General features: G+C 42.1%; 1 protein-coding gene across 1 annotated transcript in view; it reads right to left on the bottom strand.

Annotated features, from left to right (window-relative positions):
- Window positions 1–18,101, bottom strand: part of PCDH15 (protocadherin related 15) — a 1,543,840-nt gene that overhangs the window by 1,363,025 nt on the left and 162,714 nt on the right. The window lies entirely within an intron of this gene.

Genomic DNA, 18,101 nt, shown 5'->3' on the forward strand with positions numbered 1-18,101 from the left:
CGGAGTCCCGTGTCAACTGGCACTGCAGACTCTAATCACCGGAAAAATGGTGCAGCGGCCATTTTCCATGCGATTTCCGCTTGTGCATGCACCATTTTCCCAGAGACCTGCGCATGTGCAATAGACTGACACAAAGCTAGAGTTTTCTGCACTGCCAGAGAAGTAGGGGTCCCGCACGGAGGCAGAACACAGTCCCCCCATCTCTCTTAAACCATCCCCGAACCAACATATAAGATGCTGTTATATCACAATTGCCCCACTCTGTGCGACCCTCAATTTTAATTTGACTTAACTACCTACTAACAATGTAGTGCTGATTAAATGATCTGCAAAGCTTGTAGAACATTAATCTCCCTGCATGATAAGAAAAACAAACTGATGGGTCTGCAGGCTCACATTGCCATGTAGCACTCCTGTCTGTCTATAATATGGTACCATGCTATATTTCAGGGGTAAGCAACCTGCGGCACTCCAGCTGCTGTCAGTCTAACCTCCCACCATTCCTTGCAACAGTTTTGCTGTTAAGGCATGCTAAACTGTCAGGGCATGCCGAAATTTGTAGTAGCTGGACTGCGAGAGGTTGCCTATCCCTGTTATATTTCCTAGCATCCTAAAGTGCCAAGTTTCACTAGAATGTAAAAGATCTGTCAATCTCTCAAACAGTGCTGTATAGAGAACTGTATAGTAAATCTACTATATAAAAGCAAAAATTTGTACTTCTGTCTTTCTATACAAATCCACAGTTTACAAGCCACGATCGTGAAATTTTACATACGAGCGTATTAAAACATCGCGGAGGCAACTAAAAAAATTTGATATCGAAATTACTGATAATTTTTAATTAATGGAAACCACAATTTTTGCATAGCATTCACCCTCTACAGGTCAGGTACGGAATTACAAAAGGATTTAGCTTATCTGCCATTTTTTTTTCTATCTTTCTACTATATCAAAGCAAAAATTTGTCCTTCTGTCTATCTATAAAAATCCAGTTTACAAGTGAAGATCATGACATTTTACATACGAGCGTATTAAAACACAGCGGAGGCAACTAAAAAATTTTTTAATCGAAATTAATTGCTGTTAATTTGTTATTAATTTAAAACCACAATTTTTGCTGGACGCTCATTGCGGGGCCTCACGGCATATGGGTAGGGCCTCGGAGCAAGCGTTTTGTTTTGTCATGATCTTAATGTTTATTATCGAAGAGAGCTTTAGCAGGCTTTGCCAGCATTCTCAGCTGTATACCAAATTACGCAACAACATTTACTTCTTTCTTCCAACTGTGTCAAATTGATGACTTTGCAAGGACCCTGCTGTACTGTGAGCTGCAAAAATATTACACATGGAATGCTTCTCCCAAAGTTTTTCTGCTCAGAAAAAAGGGAGTCACTGTAGATTGTCATCCTGGTATCAGAGCAACAGAAACTCTTGGCCGTGTTTACACTGTACATCCTACAAATTTTTAATGCTTCTATCTCCGAAGTTTGCTTTACACCATTATAGATCCTACTTCCTTCGAAGACCTTAGGACTGTTGATGGGGAAATTTGTCACACTTTCCGTGAGGCCTGCCTAAGGAGAGGTTGGTTGGAGGGTGATGTGTAAACAAACATTCTTAAAATCCCAGACAACGCCAGGTACTCCAGCTAGTCAAAAATAAAATATTGTTTTGTCAGTATGAGTAGGCTATAAAAGGAGAAGATGGCAAATTGAAGAAAGGAATGTTTAGCTTTAGTCCAGGCAATGCATTTATCATATTTATCTAAGCATTAACTGTTTTAGTCCACATGTGGATGGAGAAACTGCACAGATCTGATGGATGATTCAGGTGCAAATTGAGAATGTATTGAATAATAGCTAAACATTCTTACCACTACTGGGTCTGCCAAAACCACAAGTGAGCAGTGGGTGTTGCTGAATCCTGATTTTCCACTTTCTCAGTTCATAGGCAAGCAGTGTGGTGGTGGGAGGGGGGGGGGTTGTTTGAAAATTCCCCTCCCCAGCCCACACCATGACCACAATAGAAATAGTAATATAATAGAATTTCACTAGTGCTGCATGTTCTTCTCAGTATCTCAAATAAAATAATCAGCACCACCTAAGGATCTTTTAACATATGTCAGTCAATAATAAATACACCTGTGCACCAACTAGGTGATCTGTAAAACATTCACTGTTATGGGTGCACTGCTATAGACCATCAATAGGATTAATTATTAATACTGTATAATAATAATACACTACTATACAGTGTATAAGGGGACCGATATGTACATATATGTCCAGGGCAGTGCTAGGTTCTTCTGCTGCTCCCCCAGACTCCTGGACTTGCTCTAATACTCTGGAATGGTGAGCACATCTAAAATAAAAACATTAAGCTCAGACAGGATGGACCTAATGCTGCATCTAATGGCTTACTGTGATCACTGGTCCTCTATATGCTGGAATTATGACACACAATACACTTTGTATGACGCATATTAAAGTTGGTTAAGTGCTAATTATACCCTCTTCATGGACTGGCCACACTCACTCTAAAATTAAGCAGTTCATATCTGATTAGAATTCATTCATTTAGGACTGCACAGTTTGCAATGATTGACCATTCTAGTCAAATATCATGGATAACCACAGCAAATACAGTATGCACAGCCAGCCATACATCATGTTTATTATTATAAGCAATACAGCTGCATTGTGCTTTACTATTAGCATTTATAATTAACAGTTATTTATACAGTGCACACATTACATAGCTAGGATTGCTATATTAACCCTTTATGCTGAGACACACACATACAGATGAAGTACTCAGGTTCTGTGGCTGATTAATACCAGGTGAAGTGCAGACTAAAGTCAACCAACAGCAGAATCTGTGTAATTCATTTGTGTCCCTGCATAAAGGGATATTAAAGCAACCCTAGCTATACATAGCGTTTTACAGGGAATAATTAGTCATTCACATCAAGTTTCTGCCCCAGTGGAGCCTAAAATCTATATTCTTTACTCCATGTAATGGTCCTGATTCATTACGGATCGCAACAGCGTATGCAGTTGGTCAATTGTTGCGTACTGCGCATGCATTGCAGTGTGCGGAGGCTACACTGCGATCGCGTTGGGATTATGCAGAGCACGGTAAGCCAACACAGAGTGAGCGACATGTAGTCAGCGTTTGGGGGTGGTGACGGGAGAGTGGTTGGATAAATTCAGGCGTTCCTATCCGTTTGAACACTGTTACATGGGCGTACATAAATGAACCACTGCAACGACATAAGTAGCAATTTCTAAGTTAAGTTAGGGCTGCTGTAATTGTGCGTGAGGGGCCGATGGTACTCGATGTTTTCGATGTGTACTCAGGACTGCAAGGTATTATGGATGTGAGAAAGTGGTAGTGGGAGGCGGTGGGTGTCACTACGATGGCAGCGCGACGGCATTGCAAAATTAGCATATTTTAGCAGCAGACCTGCGTGCGATTACAGAGCTACGATCACAATAGAGATTCGTAATAAATCAGGCCCAATGTCCACAATACAGACATCAAACTAAGGTTATTTTTGTTGTCCAATGCCAATTAATCTACCAGTATAATTGTGGGAGGAAAACAAAGTACCTGGAGGAAACGCTAACAGGGGTGGAAAAACATAAAAGTCAACTCCCTAGTAGTAATCGAAGCTATGAGCCCATTGCTGCGAGCCATAAAACTAGAGATAATCTAAATAATATACCAATTTCTGAAAGGTTAGTGAATCTGTGCAACAGAAGTCCAACAGTATTAGTGGGGTTAGTATTACAATAGAACATATCTATGCACGTAGATTTGAAGTAGGTGGGAAATAATAACCTGTAGCCAATTAGAGCATCCCTTACAGCAGCACAGAGTGTTTCAGAAGAGGAGTGTGATGACTTGACTAAGTCGATAAGGCACATTTTTAAAAGGTCATACCACTTTCTTTAAATGCTATGAACACATAAAGGTCCTTTAACAAAATATATTTTTTGTGTGGCCCCATTGCATTTGAAGAAAGTATTATGACCTTTTAATATTTATCTTATCTACTTAATCTATTATTATTATGCCAGTTGGACATGAAAAAATGAATTCTGCCTCATCTATTCATTCCAAAGCAATAAATTAGTCTTAAAATTTCACAGCAATGAGCTCCATGAGACATAATTTTTATGCTAAATTTTAGATAATGTGGTTTTAAAGGTCACAGATCTTTAACATATCAGCTTTCCAAAATGTGTCTGATATATTCTGAGATGTCACGTAAAGCTAATTTTATACTACAGTAGAAGTTGGAATTTTAAATATATATGTAGCACTGTAACTGGCCACTTAGAGTATCACAATTCAAAAGATGACGCTATCTTAAACAGTAAGCTGGTTAAATAATAAAACTAGAGAAGAGCGCCAACCCCCGTGTTTTGGTTTTTGATCTGTATTTCCTTCATGTTTTGGATCTGGATTTGGTTGTGAGAAAAACACCCTTGCGTGTTTTGGATCTGTAGGTTTTTCTAAAAAATCATAAAAACAGCTGAAATCACAATTTCATTTGGGCCTATTTTGGTTCCTACAGTAATAACCTCAATAACATTAATTTCCAGTCAGTTTTGACCACCTAGCAGCTCACAATATTAATTTCATTAATTTTAGGCTAAAAGGTTGCACCTAGTTAGCTGGCCAACTAGAAATGTGTGGTTCAGTTCTCCAGAAATCCAAATCCACCCGAATTTGGTGAATCCGGGTAAATCCAGATCACGGTTCTAATCTCTAAGAATTCTGCCTTTGAACCTCTATATACCCCTGCCTATACCTTCTAATATCCTTCCTATAAACCTCTAAGGATGACGCTAATTTGCGTACGCAGTCATCTAGTAAATAAAGACCAGACTTAGAACATGTGGTTCCAAAGCACAAAGTATTATTCAAGTAAAGTACAGCAGTTACACGCTATGATCCTCATATAATTTTAGCGCAAAGAGATTATACAGACCCAAGTACAATTATACATATGCAGCGCTCTCTGGTCCAAATGTTAGGCATCAGCAAGAAACCCCTCGTCAATCAGCATTCAGCACAAAGACTAGGAACCCAGGGTCAGCACACATATTTATACCCCCCCGAAATAAACAACACAATAGAGAAGTTTGTTGCTAATACCATTGGTCCTAAAGGAGAGGGCATATGTTACAAGGCATTTAACAGGTTGATTCAAATAGACACAACCCAGCCTCTAACAACTGGGGGTCTCTGGTTTCCTGCCCCATGCAACATCCTAACAGTTGTTCATATTATGCACATTTTGTTGTTTGAAGTCTCTAAGGTCCATAAGTTGAGAATGCATGATGCGATCTCCACACCGATGGTACCGGAATACTGTTGAAAGAGTACGCATCAGTACAATACCAATCACGGCTTACTTATCATGTATAATACCTTATTTACCAAATAATCTTTATTTCACAGCATTTATGCTAAATGAACAAACTTAAACCTTATACTTTAAAGCTTATTAAACCTTTTATGTGAATATGTAATGTGTAAGTATGTGGGGTGTGATGTAAAGATGCTAGTTAACTTGGGGCAGATGCGTGTGCATGAAGCTAATAAACAGCGTTTTCATACAGGATCTTATGCAATTGTGCGTATTAAAGTGTGTATGAGAAATGGTGCACTTAAATCTCACTTAAACTAAGTGAACACCTAGCAGTGTGGAATGCTGAGCATTATAGTTCCACACGCCCCCTCTCTCAGCTGCCCCCACCCTTCCCAGGCTAAAAAGTACAGTCCTTTGTTCTCCCAGGTTCTTGTGTAAATGCAAATTAGCACAGCTACAAGACCCAAACCTCAGATAACACTCTTGGCTTTGAAGGTATTTTATTGTAGGAAGCCTGCTAATGTAAGGTGTTACAAATGACTCTCTTGCTGTATTCGAGCAGGGCCACCTAGAATGAGAGCAGACATTATGTCCAGGAAGCTTGTCAAAACAGGCTAGTTGTCACGTGGCCATTTGCTCTGTTGTTGCTAATTCAATCCAATTTTGACATACTGTACAGCCATTTCTGAAATATATCCTTTAGAGGAATTATAATAATATACACACTTTATCCAGAGCACCCAAACTACGTAAAGTCATGAAATGGGTTTTTGATGAATCGCGGTAACTTATGGCGATGGTCACAGATGCAATCGCATGATGCTAATAGTAATATCGCCACATGTACTAAAGTGTGAATTTATCTAAAATGGCGCTTAGGTGGCTATTCGCAAAATGGCATCTTGCGATCTCATTTCCAGGATGGCGTCTTGCGGCCAGTCGCAAGATGGTGTCACTGCGATTCAATTTTAAACTGATCTTGTCTCAGCCAATAATCCAGCTTCGACATCTCCAGAGGAGATCCGGGTCACTGTTCTAATCTTTTTGCGGTTCGGAATTCAGATTTTAAAACTAATTAAATTTTTTGGATTGCATAAATTACATGATTTTAGCGGTTTTTAAAACTTTTTATCTACTTTTTATTTTAAAAAAATCCAGATCCAACAACAAAAACACTTGAGGGTGGTTTGCAAAACCAAATCCAGATCCAAAACCTTGAAGGAGATACAGATCCAAAAACAAAACCAAATCACAGGGGTCAGCGCACATCCCTATGGCTAACCAAGCTAAGCGACAGCAGTGGGTGTCACAAACATGTGGCAGTTATGCTTCCAACATGGCACTTCTAGGCAGGGGCACCGAGAGGGGGAGGGGGGTGCGGGTACTAATTACCTGGGCCCGTGCTTGCTGGAGGGGCCTGGCCGTGGCCCGAGTCCGGCACCACTTTACATCACATCAGCGCAGCACATGCTTCTGTGTGATGGGCTGCACTGGGAGACTGCTCGCGGCTGCTATGCACCAGGGTATGGCTGCATCGTCACAGTGCTTTTATGGATACACCGTGGTACGGCCTGCAGCATCACAGTAATTGTATGAATATACCAGGGTACGGCCTGCAGAATCACAGTATGGATACGCCGTGGTACGGCCTGCAATGTCACAGTACCATGAATCATGCACGATCGGCCAATAATCACTCAACAACATAAATATCGACATTGCGTACATCTCTGAATCAGGTGCTCAGTTCTGAACCTCTGATACACATCTCCCAGTGAATAACCATGCACTTGGAGGCATTTAATTAGTGATTATTTTGTTTTCTGTGGGAAGGCATTCACTTTGCCAAGGGTGCCCAGACTTACCTAGTTATGGCTCTGCTCTGAGTCCCCGATCACCAGAAACATTAGCAACCTTCATGAAGCAAAGATCTTCAGACTTTTTTTTTGCATAGCTATGGAAGCCAAGGCCCCATCAACCTTGGGTTCTGACAAAGCCCTTAACCCCCCCAAGTGATCAAGTGCTTCTTTACTCCCTCTAAGGTTGAGCCTCTGAAATGTTCAGGGCTGTAGAACTAAGAATCTAACCTGCTAACTTGTCCTAAGCTGGGCATCCACTATACAATTTTCTGTCAGTTATCTGTCCAATCTGGCTGGTTGGTATGAAAACCTGGCAATGTATGGGCGCAAATGACAATCGATAATATGGTTTTAAACACTGAAAAAAGGACAATTTTTTTTTTCAATTTGGTATTTGGTGTTTTAATTAACTAGAGATGTGCACTGACCACTGTGTTTTGGTTTTGGATCTGGATTGGTTTTGCCAAAACCTCACCTCTGTGTTTTGTTTTTCGGTTTTGGTTTTGTTTTTTTCTTAAAAAATCATAAAAACAGCTAAAATAACATAAAATGGGCCTTTTTTGTTCCTACAGTATTATTAACCTCAATAATATTTATTTTCACTCGTTTCCAGTCAATTTTGACCACCTCATAGCTCACAATATTGATTTTTTTTCATCTAGTTAAGGGCCAAAAGGTTGCATCCAGCTAGCTGGCTCAAAACTGAGTAATAAATAGAGTTGGGGACTGTGCAAAGATGATGGTTGGGGTACCCCTTGAGGAATGAAGAAGTGATAGCTGGCACAGCCCCTGGCTGAAATAAGAAGAGTTGACTTGATAATTGGTGCAGCCCCTGGCTGAAGAATTGATAATTGGTGCAGCCCCTGGCTGAAGAATTGATGATTGGTGCAGACCCTGGCTGAAGAATTGATAATTGGTGCAGCAGCCAGCTGAAGTCAGAAGAGTTGATAATAATTAAGTGGTGCAGCCCCTGGCTGAAGAATTGATAATTGGTGCAGCCCCTGGCTGAAGAATTGAAAATTGATAGTTAGTTGTTGATGCAGCCTCCGGGCTGAGTAGTAGTGGAATACAGGGCTATGATTAGTTCTGCAACAGCCTTGGGGCCTGGAACTCTTGGAAAGTTGCGGCCATTACAGCCTTGGGGGCTGGTGAGGAGTGACGACAGGTGGCCTTTGGGCCATGAAGCAGGATGCGGCCTTTGGGGCATGTAGCAGCCTTAAGGGCTGAGAACCCTTGGCACCTATGTTGCGGGCAAGTGTGACTAACATGCACAGAAAAAGTTGTTTTGTTTTTTTTCACACTGGGGGTGGGTGAAGAGCACCCCTTATGGACAGAGCTCCTGGACAATACAGCAGAACAGCCAGCCTCTATGGACAACAGCCAGCCAGCCCCTATGGACTACAGCCAGCCAGACCCTATATATGGACAACAGGCAGCCAGCCCCTATGGATGGACAGGACAACCTCAGTCACAACAACAGCCAGCCAGCCCCTATATGGACAACAGCCAGCCCCTATGGACATTAAGCAACACTGTAGCCATCCCTATGCACAGCAGCACAGCTCTCAGCTCCCTCCCTCTTCACTCTACACAGCCAGAATGAAAAATGGTGGCAATCGCGGGACCTTTATAGAATCCATAACCCTCAAGAATCTGACAGCAGGAAGATGACATTTTGCTTCGTTTTCAGATCTGAGTCAGGCAGGAAAACTCGGTTCTGCCTTGGATCCCCTAAGTTGGGGTGGGTTCGGATCTCTGAGATCCAAAGCTGCTCATCCCTAGTTCTAACCAATTTGTCTGAACAACCATTTTTGGCTATTTTCCAGTGTTTGTGAGCAAATGGACAATTGTCATTTGCTCCCATACACTACCAGGTTTTCATTCCAACCAGCCAGTTTGGGCAGATATCTGACAGAAAATTGTATAGTGGATGCCCAGCTTAAGGGCAAAAGAAAATGTGGGGTGTTGGGGAATAAAATAAATTGCCATTAGTGAACATGTCATTCGTAACTATACATCCGAAAAGTATTCACAACGCTTCACTTTTTCCACATTTTGTTATGTTACAGCCTTATTTCAAAATGGAATAAATTAATTTTTGTCCTCAAAATTCTACACACAATACCCCATAATGACAACGTGTAAAAAGTTTTTTAGCGATTTTTGCAAATTTAATAAATAAAACAAAAAACTAAGAAATCACATGTACATAAGTATTCACAACCTTTGCTCAATACTTTGTTGATGCACCTTTAACAGCAATTACAGCCTCAAGTCTTTTTAAATATGATGCCACAAGCTTGTCACACCTATCTTTAGGCAGTTTCACCCATTCCTTTTTGCAGCACCTCTCATGCTCCATCAGATTGGATGGGAAGCATCGGTGCACAGCCATTTTCAGATCTCTCCGGAGATGTTCAATTGGATTCAAGTCTGGGCTCTGGCTGGGCCACTCAAGGACATTCACAGAGTTGTCCTGAAGCCACTTCTTTGATATCTTGGCTGTGTGCTTAGGGTCGTTGTCCTGCTGAAAGATAAACTGTCACCCCAGTCTGAGGTCAAGAGTGCTCTGGAGCAGGTTTTCAATCAGGATTTCTCTGTACATTGCTGCATTCATCTTTCACTCTATCCTGACTAGTCTCCCAGTTCCTGCCGCTGAAAAGCATCCCAACAGCATGATGCTTCCACCACCATGCTTCACTGTAGGGATGGTATTGGCCTGGTGATGAGCGGTGCCTGGTTTCCTCCAAACATAACGCCTGGCATTCACGCCAAAGAGTTCAATCTTTGTCTCTCATGGTCTAAGAGTCCTTCAGGTGCATTCTGGCAAACTCCAGGCGGGCTGCCATGTGCTTTTCACTAAGCAGTGGCTTCCGTCTGGCCACTCTAACATACAGGCCTGATTGGTGGATTGCTGCAGAGATGGTTGTCCTTCTGGAAGATTATCTTCTCTCCACAGAGGAATGTTGTAGCTCTGACAGAGTGACCATCGGGTGCTTGGTCACCTCCCTGACTAGGGCCCTTCTCATCCGATCACTCAGTTTAGACGGCCGGCCAACTCTAGGAAGAGTCCTGGTGGTTCCATACTTCTTCCATTTATGGATGATGGAGGCCACTGTGCTCATTGGGACCTTCAAAGCAGCAGATATTTTTCTGTACCCTTCAACAGATTTGTGCCTCGAGACAATCCTGTCTCGGAGGTCTACAGACAATTCCTTGGACTTCATGCTTGGTTTGTGCTCTGACATGCACTGTCAAGTGTGGGACCTTATATAGACAGGTGTATGCCTTTCAAAATCATGTCCAATCAACTGAATTTACCACAGGTGGACTCCAATTAAGCTGCAGGAACATCTCAAGGATGATAAGTGGAAACAGGATGCACCTGAGCTCAATTTTGAGCTTCATGGCAAAGGCCATGACTACTTATCTACATGTGATTTCTTAGTGGGTTTTTTTGTAATAAAATTTGCAAATATCTCAAAACAACTTTTTACACATTATATGGGTATTGTGTGTAAAATTTTGAGGACAAAAATGAATTTATTCCATTTTGAAATAAGGCTGTAACATAATAAAATGTGGAAAAAGTGAAGCATTTTGAATACTTTCCGGATGCACTGTAGATGCATCATACCTTCTAAAGAGTACCCACAAAGAAGTTCAATAACAAAGTACAGTAACAGGGCACAAATGTGCCGTGCCGGCCTGTCCCCTGAGCGCCTGACATCATTTATTATTATCCTTTATTTATATGGTGTTTCGCAGGGCGTTACAAAGTACACAGACAAATAAGTGAACATGGTAAGTGCAGCCTGATGATACTATGAGCAGTTGCATAGACTGCAGGATATCGGTCTGCAGCATCTAAAGGCAGCGATACTGGCTGCAGAGCACCCTGCTAGCCAGAAGCAAGGACTGTGATGCGGCCGCCCACAGAGCCCTGCACTCTGTGTGGCGGCACTGTTTGAACACCCCTAGTAACGACCCTGGCAAACGATCAGCATCTTGCTTTCATTTAAGTACATTGTATAAAATTATAACAAGAAACTGGTTGATAGATATGTATTCTTAACCTGTAGTCTTTCTAAGTTTTAATGTATCTATCTATGTCATCTGCCTTGTGACAGAATACATACTCTCATACTGTACTCTGGTCAGTGTGTGCTAGTGACTTGCCCCCAGAGCAGATCAGGCTATGCTGCCTCAGCTACAGTATATGGAACACCTTAAAATTCCATTGGTCAGTCGGTGACACTACAACGCCTACATCCTTTTGCCCAGACAGGTATTATGTATAACTGTTCTTGTCATTCATGAACACATTCCTTTTCTGTAGCTGACGTGCTGTATTTTACTGATTTTTCTTTCTGTATTTGTCTTTTTGCGCTTCAATAAAAATATAATAATTCAAAAATTCCATTGGTAAAGATAGATCAGAATAAGCCAGGTGGAATTGGTTGTCACCTCAGCCCTTTAATAGGCGACACACATGATGGTGGCTGGATGACTTCAAGTCTCCATTTCACCTGGTTTTAAACAGCCACAGAACCTGGGCAATTCATGTGTGTCCCTGATTAAAGGGATGATCTGGCAACCAGTGCCCATATTTACAGTACCTGCCACATAACATGGTTCCATGGGAAGCAGAGTTCCATGAAATATTTATAATAATTTAAAGAAAAATAACAGTAGTTAAATTAATTCAATCTGTTCAGCTTTTATCCTACTGTAACCCTAAGCAAATTGTTTTACAATATACTATACCTATTATAGATAGGAACTTAAACAGGCTTAAATGTTTATTACACTTGGTGTATTGTAGGAGCTTATCTGGAATATTTATTTTTCCATTACGGTGATAGACATTTTTAATTTATTTAAACAGAAACAATACCACATTGCAGTCGAATGAGATTGAAACAATACATTTTTTTCTTTTACGGATTCAATTACTTTGTGTCTTGGGAAAACACGCTTCATCTTCAATTGTAACTAGTTTCAGGCTTCATTTTAGTTAAATTATACAGGAGGCAGAGATATCATTTAAATAAAACTCCTTTACGAGAGATGACTCATCACGGGGGGATGTTTTCAAGGTGAGAAACCTCTTAAAACTACTACAATAAAAGTCCTGAGCTAACCTTGCCAATTGCTCAGAAAGATGCTTGTGCTGTTTTACAAAGGAATATATACTATTCTAAAATTTACTTCACAGTACAAAAAAATAAAATATCAAGAGGTATAGATTTAATGAATCAAGGTCAACAGGCACTGTTATACGCTCATTGTTCAGTCTCGGAAAGACTTTAGCAGTATCAATGTTAATGTCATCCATTTAAAGCACGTTGTAATTATTGTTACAAGATAATGCAATTCTATATTTCTATGTAAACTGTTATAACATTTCAAATACTTATCATAATACATATACAAATGTATAATGCACCATTATAATACTTGCCAACTTTGAAAACAATCGTGGAGGGTACTGTAATACCCTGCACTGTGGGGCATTGCATCAGACACTGGGCATATTACTATAGCAAATGCAGCTACACAGATAGGCCACAGAATACAATTTCCAGCAGCCTATGTGGCTGCTTAAGTAGCCAGGACTCAGGACTTCACGGAGTGTCAGAGGTAGAGGCACGAGCAGAGACAGTTTGGAAATGGCAGTTAGAAGAGAGAGAGAGAAAGAGAGAGAAAGAAAGAGAGAAAGAGAGAGAAAGAGAGAGAAAGAGAGAAAGAGAGAGAGAAAGAGAGAGAAAGAGAGAGAGAGAGAGAGAGAGAGAGAGAAAGAGAGAGAGAGATTGATTGGAGAAGGCTGGAGAGTCAAAAAAGAGTTGAAAACAGTGAAAGATAGCACAGACTTGAGAAGCAGAGCGCAGCAAGCAGGAGACAGCAAGTGGGCTAAGGGCCTGTTTCAGTAAGGATCGTTATTGTGATTGCAATAGTGATTACGCATGCAGTCCTCCCTGCGAAGATATGCTAATGATTGCAATCGCAATGCTATACGCAGCCTTACATAAAGACGCCCACTTTACCTTACACACATCCGTAATACTTAGCAAGACTGCGAAACCATCCTCACGCACACTTGCACAGGTAGAGACATTCAAGGGCTTACATGCGTTTACGCAGGACCCATTCGGCAGACTCACAGAATGGGTCCTTATGCACGCGCACATACCCGATAATCGTGAATCTGCGATCAGCAGTGCACTTACGATTACTGCTGAATCAGGTCCACATATGGCAGTAGGCACAGGGTTAAACAGGAACAGGTCAACTGGATGATAGATGCAGCCTATAGCGATTGGGCATGCTTGGCATTGTAGTGCTTCAGGTGGTAATGATACATATACCCTTCAGCTAGGTAGTGGTATGCTTTTGTATGTAAACAGAGATGGCACAATGTAACAGGGAATCTTTGGGGGTCTTGTATGGCTCTGTGATGCTGAGGAGTCTCGGCATGCCTAACATGCAGATCGCCACTGGACAGAGAAGCGAGCTGGAGTCATGCTTGTGCAGTAGTGCAGGTTGGAGGTCAGACCTCCAAAGTGAATCATGCTGGGTCCTAGTGCCAGTAGGCTCTGAGGCCAGGAACAGATGCAGCGCAGCACTCCTCTAACAATGTTTATGTTTAACTGCACTCTTTAAACACAAGCACTAATGACGCCTTGGACAATAATAATAACAATGTGATGACTGTCATAAATATCTCTGTCGGTTCTCCTATGTCGATCAGGACCTCATATGTACCAATGAAAGCATACAAGTGCAGACAATAATATGCACTTTTTACACAAGATGTGAACAGCTTTGTGTAATGTTTATACATTGCACCATTCAGTAGATCAAAAAAGTTAGAAAATTCATTTAGAAACCAGAAGTGCGCACACATTGTACCATGCAATTCCCCGCGCCTACATATGCTACGCTATAGCTCGCACTGCGATTGCACCATGCACTCCTATGCAGGCATGGTCACGTATGTAGTGCTTGTATTGTCTTGCGCTATGCGTGTCACATTTTGCCGTGCCAGCGGCAACACTATCTGCAGTGGCGTCACAAGGGGGGTGCGGGCCGCACTGGGTGTCACCCTCCAAGGGGGTGACACCAAAAGCCACACACTCCTGCCTGCACCCCTTCGCCAGACTCCTGCTCGCATGGCACACGCCGGATTACCAATGGGGTGGGTCCGCAGCCCAAGAGGCCACTAATCGCTGTGCTGCAGTAGACAGGAATCTTCTTTTCCTGCTACAGCAGCTTGCCAGTGTTCATACAAGGCTCCGCCCCCTTGTCGCAGGCTCCGCCTCCTAGACACAGGCTCCGCCCCCGTTAACGCTGGCCGCGACCCCTCCCCCTCCGGATCAAGGATCATCGGCACCTGCCCCATGGGGAAGTTTTAAGAATCGGGCCCCCTCTCACCTGCAGTTCCCCCATCTCAGCAACCCGCTAGTTTACTTTGTCTGCTGCCCTGTACAGCTGTCCCGACCCCAGCTCTCTTCTCCTGCTCCCATTGGCTGGGCATAGTGTGCATGCAGTGCACTGCACAAAGAAGTAACTTATGTGAGAGAAAGTGACAGTGCCGTCGTGCACACATTGCACTTAGCCTAAGGTACCTCAGCCCTTGTCACCTGTAAAGTCTGTCCCACTGTCCTCCTCTTTGCCATTCCTGCCTCTGCCCCCTCCCCATATATGTGCCTCTGCCCCCATCCTATATGTTGCTCTGCTCTTTACTCTGCCCCTTCCCCGTATATGTGCTTTTGCTCCTTACCCATGTCTGTGCCTATGCCCCCTTACCATATCTGTGACTCTGCCCCTCTCCCCATCTGTGCCTCTGCCCCCTACCTATCATTGCCCCTGTCCCTTTTTCCTCTGTGTGCTGCCTCTCCACATTGTGCCTCTGCCCACATTATGTATGCTATAAAAGTGCAAACCTCTGCTAATAAGCATAAGTTAACTGATTACAATGCTTATTAGCAGAGGTTTGCACTTTTATAACCTACAAGGACGTTTGCCATGTTTTCATCTGAGACACGTCCTGTATAACCTCAGTACAGTCCTTATATTTTGGATAATACGGCCTTTGCGAGCGCGGGGGATTACTTCTCTTCTTTAACCTCTCTTTGCTAACTTCTCTTACTATACTGCTTTGTAATTTGGGCTAAATTCACAGTGCACTTTCCTATGGATACACGCTGTTACCCGGATGGCGTCCTTGGCTGAGCTGCCGGCTCAGTGATGTCATCCAAGTGAGACATGCAGGACAAGCCAGCGCGTCCACTAGCTTCAGTTTCTTCACATTCATGGCGGGCTTCTACATCTATATTAAGGTAAGCTGTTCATTTTATCTTTTTTCTTTCACCTCTACACCTTAACAAAGGGGCGTCCTAGCCCCAAAACGTCAGAAGTCATGTTTTTGATGTAAATCAAAACAGTTGTTTTTCTTATTTGAATCACACCAAGTGCCACTGCTTGTTTGTAGATAAGTGATATATATAGAGTGTGTGTGTGTGTGTGTGTGTGTGTGTGTGTGTGTGTGTGTGTGTGTGTCCGTGTATATATATATATTTTTTTTTGTGGAGGGGGGGTGTCACCGTGCATTACAGCACCGGGTGACACCAACCCTAGTGACGCCTCTGACTATCTGTAGAAGGGAGTTTCATCCTATAAATTTTTATCCACCTTTCTTTGCAAATCTGTATTTTTTTCTGAACTGGTGTCAACTCATTGTGCTCTGTGATTTGGCATTTATTTATTTTCAGGTGCAACGAGAAATGATAGTGGGATTCTGGGTAGAACAGAACATAAAGGATATTCTACCCAGAATACTTTTTGTTTAGTTGAGAAAAATGATTCTTCACAGTGGCAAACGCAGGATTTCTAGAGGGGGGTTTCCAAATGCTTGATTTTAGAGCGAGTGTGGCCAGTCCATGAAGAGGGCAGAATTAGCACTTATCCAGCTTTAATATGTTACATACAAAGTATCCTGTATTGCATAATTCCAGCATATACAGGACCAGCAATCTCAGTAAGCCATTAGATGTGGCAGTAGGGCCATCCTGCCTGAGCTTAATGTTTTTATGTCAGATGTGGGCATCATTCCAGAGCATTGGAGCAAGTTTGGGAGTCTGGGGGAGCAGCAGAAGAACCTAGCACTGCCCTGGACATATATGTACATATTGGTCTCCTTATGTACTGGATAGTGTATTATTATACAGTATTAATAATTTACCCTACTGATGGTCTATGGCAGTGCACCTGTAATAGTGCATATTTTCCACACATCCTAGTTGGTGCACAGGTATATTTATTACTAGCTGACACATTTTAAAAGATCCACAGGTGGTGCTAATCATTTCATTTGTGATAATGAGAAGAACATGCAGCGCTAGTAACACTATTATTTTACTATTTCAATTGTGGTCATGGTGTGTGCTGGGGAGGGGGTTTTCCAGCCAGACGTAAAACCCCCCCTGCGTTTGCCTATGCTTCAGGGAAAGGGCTTTTCTCATCTTTTTTCTGGTGCTTGTATAGTTTGTAGTATTACTCCCTATCCATAGACCTCTACAGGGATGAATGCTTACCTTATCTTGAGATGATATTGGGCCTGATTCAGCATGGATCACAGCTGCGTAATCGTGTGCAATGCAGCTGCAAAATATACTAATGCCTGCCACAGCTCAGCCAGCATAGAGACGCCACTACCGCTTTCTCACATCCGTAATAACTCACAGTCTTGTGTATACATCGGTAATATCGGAGAACATCGACTCGTCACGCACAATTACAGCAGTTCTGACCCATTGCAGAAATTTCAAGTCACGTCGCACCACGCAGAAGGCTCTGAAGCTGTTTATGCAATCACAGTGGCTAATTTATGTGCAGGCCCATCAAGAGGTTCAAACAGACAGGCACGCCTGCGTTTCTGCAACCACTCCTCATCACCACCCCAAAACGCTCATGGTCTGTCACTCTCTCTGCGATGGATTCCTGTCTGCGAGCGTAATCGCAATGCGATTAACGTGCATGCGCAGTGTGGCTTATACACATGCGCAATGGCTAACAATCGCTCAATCTGCATATGTAGTTGCAATTTCGATTGTTTTGGATCTGTATTTAAAAAAAAAAAAAAGAGTTCCATTTTTAAATTCGAGTTCCGAACCACAGGAAGATCCGAACCGGGACTTATTTCGACTCGGTACCCCAAATTGATTCCAAACTCTGTTCGACTATGAACCCCTAAATTCGGTTGTTGCCGGTTCCCTGATAACCCGCGCCGCACATTTCAAGTTCGCACACATTCGAAATATAAATTCCCCATAAGGAAAAATCCCTCTGGAGAAATTAGGGAAACTCTCTGCTCAACTGCAGAGTAAGGCAAATAAGCTGTTGCCCAGTTCTGAACATTTTCCTACACGCAATTCCTTGGTCAATGTACAGTAGGTTTTAAACCAATTCAAGCATCTTGCCTATGTACATCAAATCCTTGCAAATGTATCATCTGTAATCAGAACTTTTTAAATAATAATACTATTGTTGAATACTACAACTACAAAAATTACCATGCTCTGTATATTCCAAGTAAATGTAGGTTTATTATACGGTTATAAAATTAATCAACTGGTTTATTTTAATAATGCGCTCTCTACAAGAAAAGTTGGCTTATAGTAACAGTTATAGATTCCTATGCTCAACATGAACACATTACACTGAATTTGTAACACTATGTATTACATTAAAGCATTATTAGCCATTTTATTATGTAGATGCTGCTAGGCAGAAAGATAGTAGTCTGCAAACACAAGACATCTGCTGAGTTCAAAGTAATAAGCATTGTAACAGACTGT

Source organism: Taudactylus pleione, unplaced genomic scaffold, assembly GCF_031769625.1.
Source record: "Taudactylus pleione unplaced genomic scaffold, aTauple2 ptg000918l, whole genome shotgun sequence".
NCBI lineage: Eukaryota > Metazoa > Chordata > Amphibia > Anura > Myobatrachidae > Taudactylus > Taudactylus pleione.